Here is a 24,231-nt window from a genome sequence, read left to right as displayed (position 1 = left end):
CAGAGACATTACTTTGCCCACAAAGGTCCGTCTAGTCAAGGCTATGGTTTTTCCAGTGGTCATGTATGGATGTGAGAGTTGGACTGTGAAGAAAGCTGAGTGCCAAAGAATTGATGCTTTTGAACTGTGGTGTTGGAGAAGACTCTTGAGAGTCCCTTGGACTGCAAGGAGATCCAACCAGTCCATTCTGAAGGAGATCAGCCCTGGGTGTTCTTTGGAAGGAATGATGCTAAAGCTGAAACTCCAGTACTTTGGCCACCTCATGCGAGGAGTTGACTCATTGGAAAAGACTCTGATGCTGGGAGGGATTGGGGGCAGGAGGAGAAGGGGACAACAGAGGATGAGATGGCTGGATGGCATCACCGACTTGATGGATGTAAGTTTGAGTAAACTCCAGGAGTTGGTGATGGACAGGGAGGCCTGGTGTGCTGTGATTCGTGGGGTTGCAAAGAGTCGGACACAACTGAGCGACTGAACTGAACTAAACTGAGAACCTAAAGACATGCTGCTTTCCCCAAACTTCAGAATTAGGAGACAGAACACCTTATATGCCATAATCTATAGAAAGAGAGATGTCAGATTGCATTGTTAAGTTTCACGATAGTTGCTGATAGATTCACTTAGATTCAGATTACACAGTTATAAGTGAATTTCTACCCACTTGAAAACAAGCACAAGTTGCACAGTTCAAAGTCATTATCCTGTTCTTTCGGCAGCAACCAGAGTCTGTGTTAGTTGCTCAGTCGTATCCTACTCTATGCAACCCCATGGACTGTAGCTCACCAGGCTCCTCTCTGTCCATGGAATTCTCCAGGCAATAATACTGGAGGGGGTTGCCATTCCCTTCTCCAGGGAATCGTCCTGACCCCAGGATTGAACCCGAGTCTCCTGCATTGCAGGTGGTCTCTTTACCACTGAGTCACTGAGGAGTCAGCTTAGAGTTTATTAGAGAAGTATCTTAATACTTGCTTATAAGTGCCTGGATTCATCTCAACTTCTCTGGCCTCCCAAATCCTTCACATGTAAAATAATCTGTTTATGTAACTGTCTCTTTCATCAGAGTAGCATCTACTCTAGGCTAGGAGCTGAATCTTTCTTCTTTCTGAACCTAGTGTGTTGACTGGTGTATGGTAAACATTTCAAATTTTCCCTTAGTTCACTCTTACTGCTAAATCTGAATTTAAAAGGAAGGGCCAGGGGGAAAGGTGATGCCCACCAATAATCGGATACAAATCTTATCCAATCAGGTGAAGGAAGCAATGATTGCTATATCCTAAAACTTCTTGAAGTCGATGGTTGCCTCCCAGAGCACCCCTGGACTAATTAGATTAACTGTTACTGTCAGGGCTATCTAATTGCTTGTACTGAAGAAAGCAAATTGCAGACAGTAGATATCAGTGTAAAATCAAACAGAAAACAGGTGTTTGCTAATTAAAACTGAGATTTTAATGAATGACCCATGTGGTTTTGGTGAATAAATACCACTCCCAACATCTGGTGCATAATTAGACTCCTTGTCTTTCTTGCTGTCTCTCTCAGTCTCTCTGTTTCTCTCTCTCCTCTCCTATCTTCTTTAGCCCCTTTTGCCAACCTCCCAGAAAACAACTATGCTATGATAAATTTTTAATAAAGCCCTGTAATCTTTAGTCTTTGCAAACTGACAAAAGCCAATGTTTCTGTCCAGGTAACTGTGAGAAAACCATACATACATATATATGTATATATGCATTTACCTAATAGTTTACACATTAAAGTAAAGATAATAATATATTGGTAAAAGAGGCAACAGGCCTGGAAATGATGGGGAAAGATCATATTAAAACGTTTTAATGCATGAATTGGCCATGGTACCGTAGGGAAGACTTATTTATAAGTTCTGGTTCATCTAAGATTTGAGATTTTAGTTTGAGTTAATTGGGCTTCCTGCTGAGATGACCTCATCTGATGGATGTTGCTTTTTGCTTTTCGATCCATTTGAAAGTAAGAGAGGAGAAGCTCATTTTAAAATATAATAATAAGTCTATGGAATGTGCCTGGTAAGCAGGTTGAACTGTATAGAAAAGCTTCATTTTTAGGGTAGCTGAAATAAGAGATCTGACTTAGAATGACTTAATATAAAGGACAGGAATAAATGCCAGGGCAGTTTGTTGAAATCATCATTGTGGAAGCATTTTCCCACCATTAGTCTTTGTGCTTTTGAGTGCTCCAGTAAGTGAATTTCTAGCTGTAGTTATTTTATGCAATTAGACTCGATTGCAGTATCTCAGCCACAGAAGCTTTGAACACGAGGCAAAGCTATCGAGTCCTGTGTCAACTCAAACAATCAAATGTGTTGCAAGCTAAGGAAATCAAGTGGCTCTGTTCAAGTCTCTTCACTCATTCTAAGGTGCTAGATCAAAAGACCAGAGGCTAAGAATGTGGACTTGCCTTACAGGTTAGGGGCTTTGGAACACTGTAAAAATTTAATTCAAGAATGGAACCCATATCAGCATGACCATGAAACGAATATGCACTGTGGCCCTCATCAGATGTTTTGAATAACATCTGAGAAACTTGGTGTTCTATTTCAACTGCCTTTTTATTAACAATATAACCATATTGGGTATCCAGTGTTAAATCAACCTTGTATAACTAGAAAAACCAATTTGGTCATTATATGTCACCCTTTTTCCGGATTGTTGAATTTGATTTGTCAACAATTTGTTCAAGATGTATTCATCAATATTCATGAGCTTGGCCCACAGTTTTCATATATTTGTACTGTCTTTGTCTTGTTTTGGAATCAGTAGCTTCTGTGTGTCTCCTTTTCCCTCCTCCTCTGAATGAGAACATCTATTGTGGTTTCCTTGCCCCATTTTCCATTGTTATATTTTAGTGATGGCAAAGAGGGAATAGCTACAACTTGTCTCTTTCAGGTAATACTTTGCCAGAATATGAGAAGCCATATATATAAATGGGGAATAATGGACATCAGCAGAATCCTGGATTCTGCTGTAAAAGGTTTGGACTTTAGTTCCACTAAGGAGGGCCTGAGTGTGTCTAACATGTTTGGAGGAGGGTGAAATGCATATCTGATGATCAGAAGCGTTGACTATGACAAAACCTGCTGACTGATCTTCAGATCCATTTCCTATTCTTCCCAGCACTCAGCTAGGCTATGTTTTCTGATCTTCCTGGCAATTAGGTATGACGGTCAAGGAAGTTCTAGTTATGGATATTGAACAGAAAGTGATAAATATCATCTCCAGACCTACCTATACCAGAAAGGTCCTTCTGTGGGTGATCCCCCATGTTCTTTTCCCTTTGACATGATGCTGGCAAACACAACCATTTTTAGTCACAGTCAGAAGATATCCCCATTTCTGGCTATGAAGGATACCAGACAGAAGCAAATTCAAATCATCTTTGGAGGAACACATTTCAGATAGAGAAACTCAGGCAACAAAGAAAAAGTTATAGGGGAAATAAGTTTGTAAAAGTATTAATAATCACAACATATACAATTTAATATTCCACTACTGATTTAAAGCAAGAAAAAATATTGCAGAATCAGAGTCTCAAAAAGTTATCAGAATTTGATTACAAAACATGAAGACCTAATATATTAAAGAAAAACATGTTCTCTGGTCATGGAATAGGTGACCTAGTGATTGGGAACATTTGGTAGATCTCTACTGAGACAATGGGACATATCTGTAGGAACAACTAGCATTACTCCAACTAACACATTCTAATTTCTTCCTTCTCTAAGTCCGCAACTTCAGATATCTAGAGAACAAGCCAGACTCTGTGACTTCAACTTACATTGCTCTTCATCTCTTTTTCATATGTACCTTTTCTTTGGCCACACTGCATCCTAGATATTTTTCCATCTGTCCTTTCACTCAATATCTCTTTACACTTGACTATTCTAGTAATATAAATTATCATACGACTTGCTTCTAAAAGATTTATTATATTAAACTTTTTTCCTTGGTCATTTTGTACTTCCTTCCTGTATTTCCGTATACCATGACTATGTTTTTCTTAAGTGTATCAGGTCTTCATGTTTCATAATCAAATTCTGATAACTTATTGAGACTCTAATTCTGCAACATTTTTTCTTGCTTTCAATCAGTACTGGATTATTAATTTGTACATGCTGTGATTATTGATATTTTTACAAACTTCTTCCCCCTGTAACTTTTTCTTTGTTGCCTGTTTCTATATCTGAAATATATTCTTCCAAAGATGATTTGAATTTGCTTCTGTCTGGTGTCTGAAGACAACAGCACCCCAGGGCCACTTTGGGCTAAGCATTCAGTTGAAGGTTATTGGATTTGGATGTTGGTGATATAGATGGATAGTATGCATTTTATCACACAAATAAGTATGGGTGAGTTTATGATAGGATTTCTTATAAGACACACTTTGTCTCTCCCTTCTCATCATCTCCTTTCCTCCAAGTCAAGACTGGCAGCCAATCCTGATTTTTATCTCTCTCTGCAAGAGTTTTTCTTGTTGCTGTTACTTATCACACTGTTCAAGAATTTCTTATTTTTCTTGGTGGGATGGTGTGAGAGGAAATTTACCTTTATTTCATGGCCTCCAATCTAACTCTTCTTCTTGCTTATGCCTTAGGTTTTTTTTTTTTTTCTCCTGCATTTTCATATTGTAGGTAATTAAGCTCTAGCCTCTATGATTTGCAAATATCCTAGGCTGAATAATGGCTTCATACATTCATGACAAATACCTGTATTTCCACTTTTTCATAACTTCCTTCTATGGATGTTTTACTTTGGCTAAATCTTTATTCATGTATTATAAATTATGCTGTCTGTATTTACCTAGCCTTTTCTATGTTTATTTCTAAGAAGGTCCTTGTGAGCATTAAGCTCCTTATGGTGTCACAAATGAATTCTCTTCTCCCAGTTTTCATACACAACAATAGCTATAAACAGATATTTATGATAGCAGGGGAGGGTTTTCAGCCTCAACTAAGACAAGCAAACTGTATTGTTACATATACACAAATTCACTTACACATTTATATAGAGTAATTTGTAAAGTGGATTAGTAAAATGGTGACTACAAACAAATGATGAGTAAAATAATAAATCACTATAAATAAGTAATAAATCACTATAAGTAAGTATAGTAAAATGATGACCATGAATAAATAGTAGAGTTCCATGAAAGCTGAAAGCACTTAAGAAATGTTGAATGATGATGACATCATTAAAACAAAAAACCTGACAATGGGATCTTGTTGGCAAGTGGAATTGATAAAAGGACCTGGTTCAAGTTTGTTTATACAGAAGGATAGACGGAAAAACCTACAGACAGCAGTACCACACAGTATCATCTTACTTAAGAACTTTCAAACCTAATTGGAAAAATGAAATGATTCAAAATGCACTTTAAACATTAGTTATGATCCACTTTGCTTCAACATATATTTTAGTGGGGACACTCATAATTTTTTTCATTACCTGCACATAGCCTTATTAAAATGGATCCAGATAGTAGCCTTGGAGCTTGGAAGGTCAAATGTAAAAACAAACTTATTGATTTTTCTCTACTCAGAGGCAACATTTGCTGATATTGGCTCTTTATTCCCCAAATACAAGGTGCTTATTTCACAAAGGTGGGAGCCTAATCCTTTTTTGATCATGTCTATTTTCAGAAAGTCTCTTGTGGTATTCCTGGCCTTACTTAGAGAGTGACTATCATGGAAGATTCAACTTATTAAGCAGATGTAAGAGATTCTGACTAGTTTTAAGGAAACCACTCCATTAGATGATTCCCTCACATGGCATTCATGCAGGACCATTGCTCATCAAAGCCACACTCTTGATTTCTTTTGCTCATGGAATATGCAGAGGTCATGCTCCCACACAATGAGCAGATCTAATCCTAAAAAGTGTGCTATCAGGCTAGCAAACTAACAATAAGATTTCTCTCCAGGCTGGCAGCTGACAGGTAGCCCTTTATTTTCCAAGGCAAATTTGAAAATTAGCAAATTAAATCACAACATGTGATTTAATGGTACCTGGTTTGGGGCATTGTTTACATGGCACAGGAACACCTTGTTTGGGGCATTGTTCTTTTTTCTTTTATGCATGAGGATATTTTTAATAGCCAGAAGAGGACCAAAATGCTTCTAGTTCTCTGTTTCTGGCCACATGCCAGCTCTTCCATCTAAAATGACCAAAGATGATAAACACCACGTGGTAGAATAAGAGATCTTTTTTAAGTAGTAGGACTTTATTGAAATTTCTGAAGCAGTAAAATCATGCAAGCATTCAAGGTGAAATTTGAGGAGTGCTGAGGTCATTTTTATCTTTCAGGCTCTAAACCGTAGGATCAAAAGGGAGTCATTTCATAGAAATTTAAATCTCCCTTCCCTGGGCACACCAGTGTCATGGGAAGATTTACCATGGTCAAACGCTCACTATAAACAGTTTGTACTCATTATCCAGTTCAGAAAGGTCCTTGATGTTGCAAAACCTAGCCTTTTGGAAGTTAAGGTAACATGGTCACTATCACCAAGGACTTAGCTTCTCTGAGCTATAGAAGTTCTTGTGTTGCCAACGTTCACTATTAAGAAGAGATAGGTGGAAACCATGAAATGAATTCATAATATTAATTCATAGCCCTTTTCACATGGCATTTATGGAACCCAAACTATAGTAACTGAACATCTTTGCTGCACAGTATATTATCTTGCTTTCATGATAAAAAGATTTTATTTTCTTTTAAATATAAAAAGATGCTTGAACTCAAGCTTATAAATATTCTCAACGCTACTCAGAAAGTTTCCCCTGGAATGTTAAAAGAGTAGTCATTTTGTAGTGAGAAAAGGTGTAAAATTATAATACAGCTTTAAAAAGGGTGTATCTACACCCATAATTTGTGTATCAACACCCATAATCACCCATGATCCTACTTACTCTTTCTTAATGAATCTAATACCCCCGTTCATGCTTTTCCTTAGATCTTTATTTCAGTTCAATTCAGTTCAGTCGCTCAGTCATGTCTGACTCTTTGTGACCCCAGGGACTGCAGCACACCAGGCCTCCCTGTCCATCACCAACTCTCGGAGTTTACTCAAACTCATGTCCATTGAGTCGGTGATGCCATCCAACCATCTCACCATCCTCTGTTGTCCCCTTTTCCTCCTGCCTTCCCCAGCATCAGGGTCTTTTCAAATAAGTCAGCTCTTCGCATCAGGTGGCCTAAGTATTGGAGTTTCAGCTTCACCTTTATTTCAGGCAAGGCTTTATTGGAGCCCCTGATGCAGCAGGGGGGAGCAATGACAAACATCAGGTCCCCTTGCTTGCTTGCTCCCTAAGGAGGGGCTGAGTTGTTCCTTATATGATGTAGGTCCAGGGATTGGGCTGGAGGGATAGCTTAGCTATTTTGCCCACCCCTTGGGTGCTGTGTGTGAGGGGGTAATGCACAGTACCCTGCTTTTGCTCCTGATCCTCTGCCTTTGCTCCAGGTTCTTTGGAACAAAGACAGCTGGGTTTTTGGTCTCTTGGTATCTTTTGCCCATAATTTGCACTAACTGCCCATAAATGCATTATTTTTAGTCCCACACAGTTTCTTTGTATTTTGTTGCTGGAAGAGATCTACTGCACATTACTTGTGCCCATAGACTGAAATACATGGAGCATGCTGCTGCTACCACTGCTAAGTCGCTTCAGTCGTGTCCAACTCTGTGCGACCCCTTAGACGGCAGCCAACCAGGCTCCTCCATCCATGGGATTTCCAGGCAAGAGTACTGGAGTGGGGTGCCATTGCCTGCTCCGACATGAAGCATATCATTACTTATTAACATGTTTCTGATGCTTTCCTTACTAAAATGGTTAATATTACTCAATCGGTTCATAATTAGCCAATTAACTTAGGCTACCAATCAAGTGAGGTTGCATATGCTCTCCTAGGGCTTTCTAGGTGGTGCTCATGGTAAAGAACTCACCTGCCAATGCAGGAGACTAAAGACACGCAGGTTCAATCCCTGGGTTGGGAAGATTCCCTGGAGGAGGGTGTGTCAACCCACTCCAGTATTCTTGTGACAGAATCCGATGGACAGAGGAGCCTGGTGGACTATAGTTCATGGGGTTGCAAAGAGTCAGACTTGACTGAAGCAACTAAGCACGCACACACTCATTGTCTAGTGCATCTCACAACTTTGTCTACCCGCTCGAAATTTCCCTGGTGGCCAGTTGATCTCTTCCTGCTCTCACCCCACCTACTTGCATTCCAAAGGAAAAATCAATGGCCCATTTTCTCTTATTCTGCTACTTGCTGGAGAAATTAAAATATTTGCTTTATGGTCTTATTGTTGTTGTTAAGTCACCCAGGACCAGTAATGCTGGTAATCCATCTCAAACAATTTCATTCTTCCCCATTTAATATCCCCAGTATCCCATGTGGCCATTTAGTCCTTTTTCGCTCTTTCAAAACCTTAGTGCCTGGGACTTTCCTGGGGGTCCGGTGGTTAAGGCTTCCCCTTCCAACATAGGGGGTGTGGTTTCAATCCCTGGTCAGTGAGCTAAGATGCCACATGCTTTGCAGCCAAAACAAACCAACCAACCAAAAACAAACAAACAAACAAACAAACAAACAAAAAACCCACATAAAATAGAAATGACCTTGTAACAAATTCAATAAAAACTTAAACAAAAATATTAAAAAGAAAACCTCAACCCTTGACCTCTTATTGTCTTTACTTTTAGCAGGTGACTTCAACTCTGTCTCCGCCAATTTTCTCCTCCTTCCCCACATTTTCCTTCCTGCCTCCTGACTCATTCTTTCCTGTTTCTTTGAGAAAAAAGTCAAATACCCCTTCCTTAGCTGAAAATTTGACTGGTGCTATTATCAGTTATTCCCTTTCTCTATTAAACCATCATTTTTAAAATCATAAACATGACAACCCTCATTATCTACTGTCTATAAATAGACTGAAGAACATTTAAAATAACTACCTCTCCTGATCCTCCATCTTTATCAAGCTGTCTTCTCATCTTATATTGCTTGCATTTCTAGACTTCTAACTATACTACCTCAGAGAAGGACGGGGTAATTCTCATACCGTCTAGCTGAGGGGCTTATGAATCCACACACCCTGTGATTCTTCCGCTATTGTTCTGGATCCTATACTCACCTGCATAAGGCAATCAACACAACAGTCATTTCCTCTTCTGCTTGCAGAGACATTTCCTCTGTCTATTCTCTGATGCACACAGCTATGGCGATAAAGCCCATGTTAAGGAAACAATGTCTTCCCTTGTTTCACACACCTACTCAGCTACCATTCAGTTTCTTTGCTCCTTAACAGCATTTGAAAGAATTGTCTAACGTTGAGTCATCACTTGCTTGACTACCCACTGTCTTCTCAACCGACTCTCATCAGTCTGTTGTCCATCTTGTAATATCTGCAGGAGCTGCCATAACAAAATAACACCGATGGAGTGGCTTAAGCGACATTTTTTTCTCATGGTTCTGGAGGCTAGAAGTTCTCAATGAAATTGTTGGGAAATTTGGTTTCTGATGAGAAGTTGTTTCCTGGCTTATAAACAGCCACCTTCCTGAGCAAACTGTGGCACTGTTTTGAAAGTTAGACCTATCAACCAAAATACTCAACCGTTACATGCCTAGATGTTTACTCCTGAGAAAGTAAAGCATGTGTTCATCCAGAGAACTGTACCTAAATGTTGATAGCAATGTTACTTGTAATAATCCAGAAATGGAAACCACCAAAGTACCCAGCAATACCAGAATAGATAAACTAATGTGTCATATTCATACAACGGGATGGTACTCGGCAATGAGAAGGAATAAACTCTTCATATATGCAATATCATAGATGGATCTCAAAATAATTATGTGGAGTTTAAGACACACAAAATTATATTCTGTATGATTTGATTTGTTTAAAATTCTGGGAATTCTAACTAGTCTAGAAATTTCTAACTAATCTAATTAGAAGGATAAAACAATTACAAAAGCTATAACAATACTTTATAGGGTAATGAATATATTCAATATTTTGATTATGATTGACCCACAGATATATGAACATATGCATATATACACATACATATTAAAATGTGTCCAGTTTTGCACATTACTTATTTATGCATTTATTTTTAATTGAGGTATAATTGATTTACCATAGTATATTACTTTTAGATATACAGCATAGTGTTTATGCATTTATTATACATATCTTTATACATTACAAAATGACCCCTACAGTAAATCTAGTCACCATGTGTCACCATCCAAAGATATTACAATATTATTGATTACCTCCAGTGATATGATAGTCATTTCAGGAATTTTTGCTATAAAGGTTAGCAAGAAAAAAAGGATGTAGAGTTGAAGATGAGTTTTTTTTAATAAGTTGGGAGTTAGTTATGACATTTTTGACTAAAAGTTTTTGAATAGGCAAAACGTTATAAAATGTAATGAAGACTGTTGCTATTCCATACTGTAGTTACCTGTAAAAAAGTACACAAAGAAATAAACGCTTTTACTAGATAGGTGATTTTCAGCCCCACAATGCCCACTCGCTGTTGTACAGTGAGTGAATTACATGCTAATAACATGGTGACCCTGTTTCCAGATCACGAGAATAAAAGTTGATCCTAGGAGGAAGAATAGTTTACCCAATAAAATGAACAGTACAACACAGTACGCTGGGACCATTAGAGAGGAGGTAGGTTTATTTGTAGAAGATTTCATTATTTTATTCATATAGATTAACTGATTGATTTCTACATGCCAGATACTATCCTGAGAGCTTGGAGTGCAGAAGCAAAAAAAACCCACAGAACCAACCTTACCTTTAAAAAGTTTACATTCTTATGGACTGAAGGGCAGATTGGTGACAGTTAAAATAAATGATTATTATAAACGTTCTAATTTATAAGTACTATGGAAAGAAGAATGTAAAAGAGGTAAGGAATATGGATGTTTTTCTTTTGCATGTCTATTCACAGTGAAATGAGAGGCAAGATCATAAGCAGAAGATGTGTTAACAAGTTGAGTTGGGGAATAAGGTACAACATAGTGACCTGGAAAGTAGGACACTATATTGTTAAGCACAATGTGGTGGAATTATCGGGTGGTATGGAGAAACCGCTTGAGATTTGAGGTGATAAAATTGAAATATATCCAATCAAGATGGCATATTTTTCTTCAGCCATCTTCAGCTGAATAGGTAAAGACAGTAAGCATGTGGAGAATGGATTAGATTTGACCTGCATTTGGGGTCATTAATTTCCCAATCACTCAGACTGTAAACTTCAGGAACACTTAACCCCAGCTTTTAATCTATTTTTTTATATCTAATCATGCACTGAGTTATTCAACCCATGAAGATGGCCAAGGTCAGAACTCAATGATACAGAGTAGACAGAGGAAAGAGCTTGTGGAGAAGGCTGGGACAAAGGAATTGAAGATGAAGGAAGAAAACCAGGAAGAGGGCCTACAAAACCCAAAGCAGGAGAGACTAGTCAGCAATGGCAGCCCAGCTCTTCAAGTAAAACCTCCACCAACTCAGTGCATCTCACATGGTTTTTCTCTTTTCCATTCCTATTGCTTCTGCCCATATTGATGAGATTATTCCATTGCTAGTACTTGTCTCTGGAACTATAAATGGTGTTTCAACTCATCCTTCATGGCTGTCAAAGTTCTTATCTGAACAAATCAGTTCATGTTATTTTTTCCTACTCCAATACCTAAAACCTCAGAACTTGGACAATCAAGTCCAAGTTTTTACTTCAGAGTCCCCTATGTGATGGTACCAACCAATTCTTCTGACTTAAAATCCTCCAGCATCTTCTTTTACTCTTTTACTCCTTTCACAGCTGATCATGAACATTCCTGCACTGGGCAGAGACTTTCAATTCCTCCTGACTTTATACATATCCTAGAATTACCCTCATCCTAGAATTATCAAGTTCTCTCTTTGCATATACCAAAAAATCTTTTCATTCAAGAATTAACTCAAATGTTAACTCCTTGTAAAGCCTTTTCTGAGTCTACTAGTTATCAATACTTTCTTTTCTTAAATGTGGACATTGTAGTTACCTGTTTTCACACTTAGTTTATTCCATTTTCTATTATACAAAGTTTCAGACACATAGCTATTACCGTTAATGACTCTCCCTTTTTCATCCCAGTATTTTCTATCCCCAAACCTTCCAAATTTTGCACCCCTGCCATCTATTAGTTAAAATAGTTGATGCTTGAATTCTGAGTTCATTTGGGCCAAATTAAGAATTTCCTATGTGTATGTATGTGCGTGTGGGTACATGTTGCAAAAATATACAGATCAATAATACCATGCTGATTTTCTCTCAAAAGCACCTACAAGTTTTAAGTAAGTCATCATATCAGAATCTAGAGGGTTTAATTTTCTAGTTGTTAAATATATGTTAAGTAAATGTTAAGTATAACATTTGATACTTGATACTGAGAGCAAAGATGCTAACTGAAATTCTCCTACTAAAGAGAAACTGAAGTCCAGTGAGATGTAATAATTCACTCCTGATGATACATATTCATGTGCACTCTGGAAACTCTCCAAATCACTCAGTACCATCTCTGATGTGATTCAGTGATGCAGAGTTATACATCTGGGACTTTTAAAAATGTCAAGGCAGGGAGGTATTTAAGGATCATCTAATAATAGCAAGAGAGTTCCAGAAAAACATCTATTTCTGCTTTATTGACTATGCCAAAGCCTTTGACTGTGTGGATCACAAGAAACTGTGGAAAATTCTTCAGGAGATGGGAATACCAGACCACCTGACCTGCCTCTTGAGAAACCTGTAGGAAGCCACAGTTAGAACTGGACATGGAACAACAGACTGGTTCCAAATAGGAAAAGGAGTACATCAAGGCTGTATATTGTCACCCTGCTTATTTAACATCATGAGAAACGCTGGGCTGGAAGAAGCACAAGCTGGAATCAAGATTGACGGGAGAAATATCAATAACCTCAGATATGCAGATGACACCACCCTTATGGCAGAAAGTGAAGAAGAACTCAAAAGCCTATGATGAAAGTGAAAGAGCAGAGTGAAAAAGTTGGCTTAAAGCTCAACATTCAGAAAACGAAGATCATGGCACCCGGTCCCATCACTTCATGGGAAATAGATGGGGAAACAGTGGAAACAGTGTCAGACTTTATTTTTTTGGACTCCAAAATCACTGCAGATGGTGACTGCAGCCATTAAATTAAAAGACCCTTACTCCTTGGAAGCAAAGTTATGACCAACCTAGATAGCATATTCATAAGCAGAGACATTACTTTGCCAACAAAGGTCCATCTAGTCAAGGCTATGGTTTTTCTAGTGGTCATGTATGGATGTGAGAGTTGGACTGTGAAGAAAGCTGCGTGCCGAAGAATTGATGCTTCTGAACTGTGGTGTTGGAGAAGACTCTTGAGAGTCCCTTGGACTGCAAGGAGATCCAACCAGTCCATTCTGAAGGAGATCAGCCCTGGGATTTCTTTGGAAGGAATGATGCTAAAGCTGAAACTCCAGTACTTTGGCCACCTCATGCGAAGAGTTGACTCATTGGAAAAGACTCTGATGCTGGGAGGGATTGGGGGCAGGAGGAGAAGGGGACGACAGAGGATGAGATGGCTGGATGGCATCACTGACTCGATGGACGTGAGTCTGAGTGAACCCCGGGAAATGGTGATGGACAGGGAGGCCTGGCGTGCTGTGATTCAAGAGGTCGCAAAGAGTCAGACACGACTGAGTGACTGAACTGAACTGAACTGAATAATAATAATCACAAATATGTGGTTTCCACCTGACACTTTACAAACATCATAATTAATACAAGGACCTTGTGAAGTAGATATTCTTATTTCCATTTTCGTGAAAAATTTATTCTTAATACAATGGAGTAACTTACCTGCAACCATTGCTTTCAAATGTGACATATGACAGATCCATGGTGACATATAGCAATTTTATATACTTTGAAGTGGAAACTTTATTCTTATAGCTGTTGATTATTATAGTGAAGTCTAAGCAATATGGAGAATCAGCTCCTCTATGGCATCAAGACCAGAACATAAAAGATAAGAGTAGATAGCTGAGGACTTTCCAGGTGGTTAAGTGGTTAAGAATCCTCCTGCCATTGCAGGGGACATGGATTTCCTCCCTGGCCTAGGGAGATCCCAGACGTCACGGGGCAACTAAGCCTGTGTGCTCTACAGAGAGAAGCCACAAGAGAAACCACCGCAATGAGAAGCCCGTGCACTGTAGTAAGGAATACCCCTACCTATCACAACTAGAGAAATCCTGCGTGCAACAACAAAGATCCAACAGGGCCATAAATAAATAAATAAATAGATAGATAGATAGATAAATGCATTGAAAAAAAAAAAAAAAAGATTAGACAGCTGAGCACAAATGGGAATTTGGAGCCCCTTACTCCTGGGCTCTTATCCAGACCTTGTCATTTTTTGCGTTGATGTTAACACTTGATGGTAGATATGCTATGCTATGCTAAGTCACTTCAGTCGTTTCTGACTCTGTGTGACCCCATAGATGGCAGCCCACTAGGCTCCCCCATCCCTGGGATTCTCCAGACAAGAACACTGGAGTGGGCTGTCATTTCCTTCTCCAATGCATGAAAGTGAAAAGTGAAAGTGAAGTTGCTCAGTCGTGTCCGACTCTTAGGGACCCCATGGATTGCAGCCTAACAGGCTCCTCCGTCCATGGTATTTCCAAGCAAGAGTACTGGTGTGGGGTGCCATTGCCTTCTCCTTGGTGGTATATATTCTCTAGCAAAACTCATGGGTCTTTGCTTCAGGAGCTGATAAAAAGATCTGATCCTAGAAGACATTTCATTTTCTCACAAACGATTTTTGTGTCTTCTCTTCTCCCAACATCAGTCAAATTCTCAATAACTGAGTAATTTACAGCAAAATCTTGAAACCAAAGTTTTTAAATTCTAGGTTTCAGAGCTCATAAAACCTTAGTTTTGAAGAAAATAAGCAAGCATTTTCTCTGCCCTTGAATTTTCACTCCAATTAAGCCTTGCTTTCTTGAAGGGTGACCATGTCTGCTAGATGTTAGAATGTATTTATTTTTATTTTTAAAATTTTTTGTCTGTAACAAAGAGTATGATGATTTCTCCCTCATGAATAACTGATCATCAGCGGAAGTCTCAAAAGACATTGCATTGATTTGCATCTCAGAGTAAAACACAGCTTTTAAACCCTGGCTAGGATTTCCCCTTGATTATCTCTGGGAGAAAGAAAACACAATACACCCAGAGGAGAGATTTTAAGTTGATTCTCTCGTTTTGTACTTACAATAAAGACTTTTCTTCCCAAACCAATCAGCAATCCATTGGCCAGAGCCCAGGCCTGGCTCATAGGAAATTCAAGTCTGCAGTGGATAGCGGGAAGTTGTCTTTTTGAGCAATATCTCAAGAAAAGTAAAACAAATTTGATCATTATTAAGCTTGAGTCACCTCATCACTATGAAGCACCCCCTGACATTCTCACCATCGCATGAATGGTGAGAAATCTTGATGTTGACAGCCTGCCTTGTCCTAACTGGAGATTAGCATCAGTCACCCTGGTTACCTGCTGAGAGGTCTATATTTTTCGTTTTTCTGGAAATAGAACAGGAAAGCATTCACTTTTAGCTAACATTTACCGGGTCCTCATTCTGTGCCAAATTCCATGCTAGATGTTTTTGGACCAAGCATTGAAGCCTAGGAGCAGATAGAAGGGCTGCCCAGGGTACCCAGGCCAGACTTGGAGTTGAGTACATTTTTCCTTGGAGAAAAACAGAATGAGAAATCAAAGCCTTCAAAACATTGCACTTATTTATGCTGACAAAATATTCAAAGAGCCAGCATGAACATTTGCTCTAATGGAAGAGGGGAGGGGGGAACAAAACTTAATAAAATCCATTTCATCTTTCTGATTAAGCTAAAATGGTAGTTGAAGTTGATTGTTTTATTTGGCACCTAAGTATGGGAATTTTTTTTTCTTTGCAAATTAGTAGCAGTGGCAGGACTGTGTAGAGCATCTGGCAAGTAAGGATTTTAGCACTAACTTTATTTTACTGGATTAGGTGGTGACTGGGCCAAAAAAGAAGAAAGTTTGTGTGTGGGTAGGGTGCTAAGTAATATCCCAGATACCAGCAGAGTAATTAAGCTTTGGCTAATAATATTTAAATGAAAGGTTCCAAGGCAACATCTTAAATAAGTAGGGAGATGTTCCCAGAGGTTAGCAGTAACCTCTAATCACAGACTTTTTTTCTCGTTTTATCTCTTTATGTATAACTTTTCTACATCATCCCAATAGGATGAACTTGGCTTCTTTATCTGGATTATTAAAAATTATGGATGAACAGCAGTAGTTCCTGGGTCTTGCGAGCAAACAGCACGAACACTTGATGAATTCATGGTAAATGACAGCCATGGTGGATGGGCAGTGCTTGGTAAAAGGATGAAGAGTTGAACTTCATCCTCAAAAACAGCTGTAGTGTAGTGGAAAGAATATTGGATCAGAAGCCAGGAACTTCATTGCCACTTAGTACAACTATAGCTACTTCCTGGCTACATGACACCTGCAAGTCACTTACCTTCTCTGGGTCATAGCGTAGTGGGGTTAAAGGTGTTTTGAAAGTTCCTTTAGGGATCATGATTTCATTTCATGAGAAAAAATTAAGCTGAATAGCACTAAATGAGAACTATGCATATCATTTCTGCCTTGGTCCCCATTAATATCATTTCTCACTCCATGTTTGAGGGTATCTGTCCCTTGATCCCTTGTTGACTGCTCCACACCTTACTCTGGATCAGGACCTCACACTGATGATGCTGAATGGAGACAGAAAAGTCTGGGATGTTGAGAACAGTAAGAGGTGGACAGGCGATCTATTTGGGGACAGAAGGACCTGAATCTAAAATCGCCCAGATCATTCTGCTTACTCTGCACATGTCCTTTATGCCACCTTTTGCCTTGCTTCAGTCCAAAATTGTCGTGTGATAGGATGAAATGAGAAGTGCAACTACTCCACTAAAACTTTTTAGCAACTCCCAGTTGTTATTAGAGTAACAGTCAAGTCTTTAGTATAATGTGATTGGTTTACATTTCTCTAGGCTTCCCCTCTGTGTTCCAGTCATTCCAGACATAATGAAATTAATTTCCTTACACTGTGCGCTCTCTCTGTCTCACTCTCTTTCTGTCTTTCTTTCAACTCCATGACTTCATTATTTTCTTGTCTCAGACAGGAAGAGATGAAGCAAGAATGAAGTGAAATAAAGTGAAAGTTGCTCAGTCGTGTCCAACTCTTTGTGACCCCATGGAATTCTCCAGGCCAGAATACTGGAGTGGGTAGCCTTTCCCTTCTCCAGGGGATCTTCCCAACCCAGGAATCGAACCTAGGTCTCCCACACTGTAGGCGGATTCTTTACCTGCTGAGCCACAAGGGAAGCCGAAGAATACTTTAGTGGGTAGCCTATCCCTTCTTCAGTGGATCTCCCTGACCCAGGAATCGAACTGCCTGCATTGCAGGCGGATTCTAAGAAATGTTAACTCACATTCAGGTCCCACGTTTGCTAACACTCATTCCAAGGTGTCATATCTGATCCCTGTCCCACCAACAACACTCACCTTAGCTGTTCTCTCGTGCTCATTGGACTTTATCACCTTTCCCCTTGCTGTCTTGCTTCCCTTGCCCTACTGCCTAACACAGGGCCTGCAAAATGAACTCTCTCATTCACTGTATTTGCTTAACTGAACTGACAGAGAAACAAGAGACCATGATACTTCTATCAAGTTGATGTTATAACTTGAGTTAACTTTACTATTTTAGCCTCAATATCATAATCTATAGAAGAAACATTTGATTACATGAATTTTGTAATATGATGCTCTGGGCTTCCCCAGTGGCTCAGTGATAAAGAATCTGCCTGCAGTGCAGGAGCTACAGGAGACATGGGTTCGATCCCTGGGCCGGGAAGATGCCCTAGAGAAGCATGGCAGCCCACACCAATATTCTTGCCTGGAAAATCTCACGGAACAGAGGAGACTGGTGGGCTACAGTCCATGGGGTTGCAAAGAATAGGACACGACTGAAGCAACCAGCACACAGCACATACAATATATGCTCTGGTTTATCGAAATAGTTTTACCAGAACAAAATAGCATCCGTAAAAGGGAATTCAGATGTATCCTCAATAACAATATCCAGAAATTATAGACTTTTAATCAGGTTGGGTAGACTATTCACAGAGAAGAGAGGGTTTATATGTTGATATTTCAAGAAATGATCATATGATTTTGATTCCTGATATTTAGGAGATGCCTGTATTATAACAATGATTAAATTCTCTTTTTCATAATGACTCTATTTCACGATCTTACTATATAACTCAATCAATCCTCACACAGCATAATAATACTATCTATTATATGCCTGAAGAATCTGTATGAGGGGTCTCCTTTTCGCAGCTTGAGTTGATTTGGCAAATCTCCTCCTCCAATGATGTTGAGTTGAACTGGTGGGAAGAAAAATGAGAGGAAGAAAAATAGACATATTTATTGTTAAAAGAGAGAATAAATCTATCCCAGATAGAGATGCTATTAATATTCTGAACCACATGTTCAAACAAAGTTATGTTTCCTGTACAGGCTAAGAAGCTGTGGGGTAATAAACAAGACTTTCTGTGGCTTCATTTTTCCAGCTGTTAGTGGAGAGATCTGACATTTACCAACATGCACTCAGCTGTTTGAAAGAAAATGGAATTATCACATCTTTCCAGCAACTGTCCACCAGGCAGATCTCACTACTCACTACTGCCAGATGTCTTCTTGAGCCTAGAGTGGAATTTCCTGCAGAAGAAATTTCAAGTGCAGTGAAAATATAGGGTGGGGGACATTTAAAGCAAGGGCGAGAAGTAGCTCTTAAATACAACAATTTTCTAGGCTATGTCTTATTCTTTTGATGAGAAAGGGAAAAAAAAATCAATGTGTCTTCTGTCACCTCAGCCATCTCTCTTAGCCCTAGTCTCACAAAAGGCATCATCTTTAGCAAATAAAAGATGGTATTGTGTCACTATCGTCTTTGCCAAGCTTCTGCATTCTCTTCATTGGTAGACAGGTTAGAAATGTAACACTCTGTTGGAAGAAGCATGAAAATGAGATATGGAAGCTTATTTAGCAATCGACTGCTCCCTCCTTTTCTTTTCTTTTCTTTGCTGAAATCTGAAACTCTGGAACAATGCCATTGCTAAGCAACAGATCAGATATTTCTGTTCAAGATGCAGGTAAATAGGAAGGTATAATGTCTGCTCAATCAGAGCCCACAAGGATGCATCAGCTTTCTGTTCATCAGGGTCTTCAGTGTTCATCAGGGTCCTTGCACGCTGCACTGTTCATTGAGATATGTGCCAATCTGAATATGCTAAATCGCTTCAGTCGTGTCCGACTCTGTGCGACCCCATAGACGGAAGCCCCGTCCCTGGTTCCCCCGTCCCTGGGATTCTCCAGGCAAGAACACTGGAGTGGGTTGCCATTTCCTTCTCCAGTGCATGAAAGTGAAAAGTGAAAGGGAAGTCTCTCAGTCATGTCTGACTCTTTGCGACCCCATGGACTACAGCCTACCAGGCTCCTCCATCCACGGGATTTTCCAGGCAAGAGTACTGGAGTGGGGTGCCATTGAATTCTGAACCCAGAGGTGTCATTAAGAACGGGAATTTGCCAGGGCCACTTAGTGTCTCTAGACCTAGATTCTCAATGTGTCAGTTCAGTTCAGTTCAGTCGCTCTGTCAGGTCTGCCTCTTTGCGACCCCATGAACTGCAGCACACAAGGCCTCTGTCCATCACCAACTCCCAGAGTCCACCCAAAATCATGTTCATTGAGTCGGTGATGCCATTCAACCATCTCATCCTCTGTTGTCACCCTCTCCTCCTGTCCTCAATCTTTCCCAGCATCAGGGTCTTTTCAAATGAGTCAGCTCTTCGTATCAGGTGGCTAAAGTATTGGAGTTTCAGCTTCAACATCAGTCCTTCCAATGAATACCCAGGACTGATCTGCTTTAGGATGGACTGGTTGGATCTCCTTGCAGTCCAAGGGACTCTCAAGAGTCTTCTCCAACACCACAGTTCAGAAGCATCAATTCTTCAGTGCCCAGCTTTCTTTATAGTCCAACACTCACATCCATACATGACCAATGGAAAAACCATAGCCTTGACTAGATGGACCTTTGTGGACAAAGTTGTGTCTGCTTTTTAATATGCTATCTAGGTTGGTTATAACTTTCCTTCCAAGGAGTAAGTGTCTTTTAATTTCATGGCTGTAATCACCATCTACTGTGATTTTGTAGCCCAAAAAAATAAAGTCAGCCATTGTTTCCATTGTTTCCCCATCTATCTGCCATGAAGTGATGGGACTGGATGCCATGATCTTAGTTCTGAATGTTGAGCTTTAAGCCAACTTTTTCACTCTCCTCTTTCACTTTCATCAAGAGGCTCTTTAGTTCTTATTCACTTTCTGCCATAAGGGTGGTATCATTTGCCTATCTGAGGTTACTGATATTTCTCCTGGCAATCTTGATTCCAGCTTGTGCTTCCTCCAGCCCAGCATTTCTCATGATGTACTCTGCATATAAGTTAAGTAAGCAGGGTGAAAATATACAGCCTTGACGTCCTCCTTTTCCTATTTGGAACCAGTCTGTTGTTCCATGTCCAGTTCTAACTGTTGCTTCCTGACCTGCATATAGGTTTCTCAAGAGGCAGGTCAGGTGGTCTGGTATTCCCATCTCCTGAAGAATTTTTGACAGCTTCTTGTGATCCACACAGTCAAAGGCTTTGGCATAGTCAATAAAGCAGAAATAGATGTTTTTCTGGAACTCTCTTGCTTTTTCCATGATCCAGCAGATGTTGGCAATTTGATCTCTGGTTCCTCTGCCTTTTCTAAAACCAGCTTGAACATCTGGAATTTCACGGTTCATGTATTGCTGAAACCTGGCTTGGAGAATTTTGAGCATTACTTTGGTAGCGTATGAGATGACTGCAATTGTGCGATAGTTTGAGCATTCTTTGGCATTGCCTTTCTTTGGGATTGGAATGAAAACTGACCTTTTCCAGTCCTGTGGCCACTGCTGAGTTTTCCAAATTTGCTGGCATATTGAGTGCAGCACTTTCACAGCATCATCTTTCAGGATTTGAAATAGCTCAACTGGAATTCCATCACCTCCATTAGCTTTTTTCATAGTGATGCTTCCTAAGGCCCACTTGACTTCACATTCCAATGTGAATCTCGTGTAAATCTCAATGTGCAAAAGGAGGTAATTGGACAATAGATTAGTATTTCCCATGTTTTAATTGCATCAGAATAATCTGAAGAAGATATTTCTGTGTAATCTCTGAGTCAGTTGATTTTGGAGATTAACCAGATGTCTGTATTATTAAGCAACCTACTAGTGATTTTGGGACAAACTCAAGAGTAGACCAACAGTTTCTAAGAATTCTTTCTCTCATGACTTTCTAAGTCTATAAATCTGGATTAAATGTGTTCAAAATTGTTCATCAGTTAAAAATCTAACAGACAATTTCTTAAGAACATCGTATTGTCACCAAACCAGGAAAGCTTTGTATATTTCATAAACTTTGTTTTATTTAACTTATGAACCACTAGAAGCAACAGTATTATCTGACCTTGAAGTTACTTTAACAAAAGTCTCCTATGTATACTCAATATAATAATGGTAGTTAAGCACAGCATGCATTTTGGGCTAGGAATTCTTTCAAGTTCTATTTGTCAACTAGATTAATCTTTACAACTCAGTAAAATTGGTGGAATTATTAACCCATTTTACAGATGAGGAAAATGAGACTCAGAGGGTTTAAATAATTTACTCAGGGTCCTGCTGCTAATACTAGACTAAGCTAGAATTTGAACCCAGGAAGTCTATCTCCAATATTCATACTCACTACTATGCTCTTCTGAACCTAGTTTATTGGTACAGTTTTGCTGTTTCCATACTTTATTGGGTTCTGTCTTGATTGATTCTTATCTTTTAATTCCTACTAGTAAATTCCTAATTAATGTTGATGCCAATTCACCTTAAATAACTTCAAGAATTTCCTGAGCACCTTGAAATGTGGGTAGCATCATGTTACAACATGTAATAATAAGACCTCTGCTTTCCAGGAATTATGTAGCCTTTTTGAAAAAGCTCCAGGTTTTCTTATTTCTGGTCCATCTAAAACAATTTTCTATAAGTAGTTTTGACCATGGCTTTGTTTGCTTTAAAATTACAAGTTTGCTACCAGCATCTCGATGCTTCAGGTTACTGTGCACTTTGCGTCAATAATTAAAAATACTTTATCTTCTTCTTTCATGGTAGCTAAAGGTACTCATTCATTACTCAGTCTCTTTACTGAAGTTTCATACAAAGCAGTCAAAATATTACACAGAAATGCTACCCAAATATAAATGTTCTAAATCAAACTTTCCCATCTTTGAAATCCTATTTAGAATTCGTATTTGCTAGGAAATCCTAAATCAAATTAAGCAAAATTGATTTTCAAAGCATTTATAACTCCCCAAAGAATATTTTGCAAGTGTGATTGTAGAAGTGTTTGAATACATCTGTGGAACAGTTTCACACATAGATAATATTCAGAATTTATATAAGAAAGCTATATTTAATTCTGGTCTTAGCTAGCTGAATCTGATATCATAAAATCAATCATGTGTCAAAGCTTATTCTCAAAATATTAAAAACGTAATTTTTATGTAAATAAACAGTGATCATTTGTCAACATTTTAATTTAATTCTTAAATGGGGAAACCAGTGATTTGAAAAAAAAAACTGATTCAAAAATACATAAAAGAAATGGGATTTTATATAGTCAGTGAAGTAAAGTAAAACACTGCCCTGAGATTTTTTACATTAGATTTAAAATAAACATTCACATCTTATATTTCATTAAAATCATGGATTTAATTTACCTTTCCTAGTTACAAAAAAATAAAATCACCTTGTCTTATCACAAGTTAACATCTAGATTTATGGAGTTAAATTTGGGCCATGCTTGATAGTTAAACTCATGTTAAACATAAAATCCCCAAAAGAGTCAGTTGGCACTTAGGTAAAATGTTGGACAACCCATTCCAGAATGATATTAAACTTTTACATAGTCAATGTTTTGCTTTAGTCCCAAATTTTGGATCTTTAATTACATGTTTATTTCATAGAATCCATCATGCAGTCAGATATTTGGCTCATTTTGGTAGATAACAGTAATTTTTAGTGTTAAGGTTAGCAAGCATTGGATATCTCTTTCCCACAGGCAAAGTTATTGTAGATTAAGAGAGACTTTATCAGTACAGGCGAGTTGAAAGTCCATGGGACCATGAAGAAAGAAATTGTAATACGGCAGGTAAGTGGTGACAAAGGGTTCAACAAGGAAAGATAGTGACTGGTAACTTAGGAGTCATTACGTAAAAGTTAATGGGATCAGTATGTTTAAGTATAACTTTAAAGAAAACAACTGTCCCTAATAGGTACCCATTGGCAAAAATAAAAGGTAGATTAGCTAAGCAGTACTTTTAAAAGTATTGGGAGGTTTGAGAGTTTTTTTCTCATCTGTTTTATTGTCTGTTGTTGCATATGCACTACTTGGTTAATAGTCTCAAATAGAAATGCAGGACTATATTCTTTGCTATTTATCTTTTGTGATTGAACTTGCCTGCAACATTCTTCCCATGGCTCATTCAGTTCCTACAGGCATCTGAGCCTTTGGCCTCTCCTTTCAAATCCTTTCCCTGCTCACCTTCTCTGAAACAGCCTTCCCATTGGTACTTCTTATCTTGATTTGCCTCTCTTCATAGCTGGAGACACACTGCATCAACACTTATTTATTTTAAAAATAAATTTTATTTTTAGAGTATTTTAGGTCCACAGCAAAACTGACTAGAAAGTAGACAGGGTGCTCCTAAACCTGCCCCATGCACTATAGCCTTCCCCACCACCAACATCTCACACCACTACTAATAATAGTGCAATTATAAAAATCAGTGACTCTACACCAGGATGGGGTTAGTGGAAGGGTTAGAGTTAGGGTTAGGGTTAGAGTTAGGGTCATCATTACTTGAAGCCCATAGTTTACATTAGGGGCTCATTCTTGGCATTGTACATCCTATGGGTTTTGACAAATGTGTATGAGATATATATATATAT

The sequence above is a fragment of the Bison bison genome, unplaced genomic scaffold (genome assembly GCF_000754665.1).
Source record: "Bison bison bison isolate TAMUID 2011002044 unplaced genomic scaffold, Bison_UMD1.0 scf7180017864105, whole genome shotgun sequence".
NCBI classification, from domain to species: domain Eukaryota; kingdom Metazoa; phylum Chordata; class Mammalia; order Artiodactyla; family Bovidae; genus Bison; species Bison bison.
The sequence above is the reverse complement of the archived record's forward strand: the minus strand, read 5'-3'. Positions refer to the sequence as shown.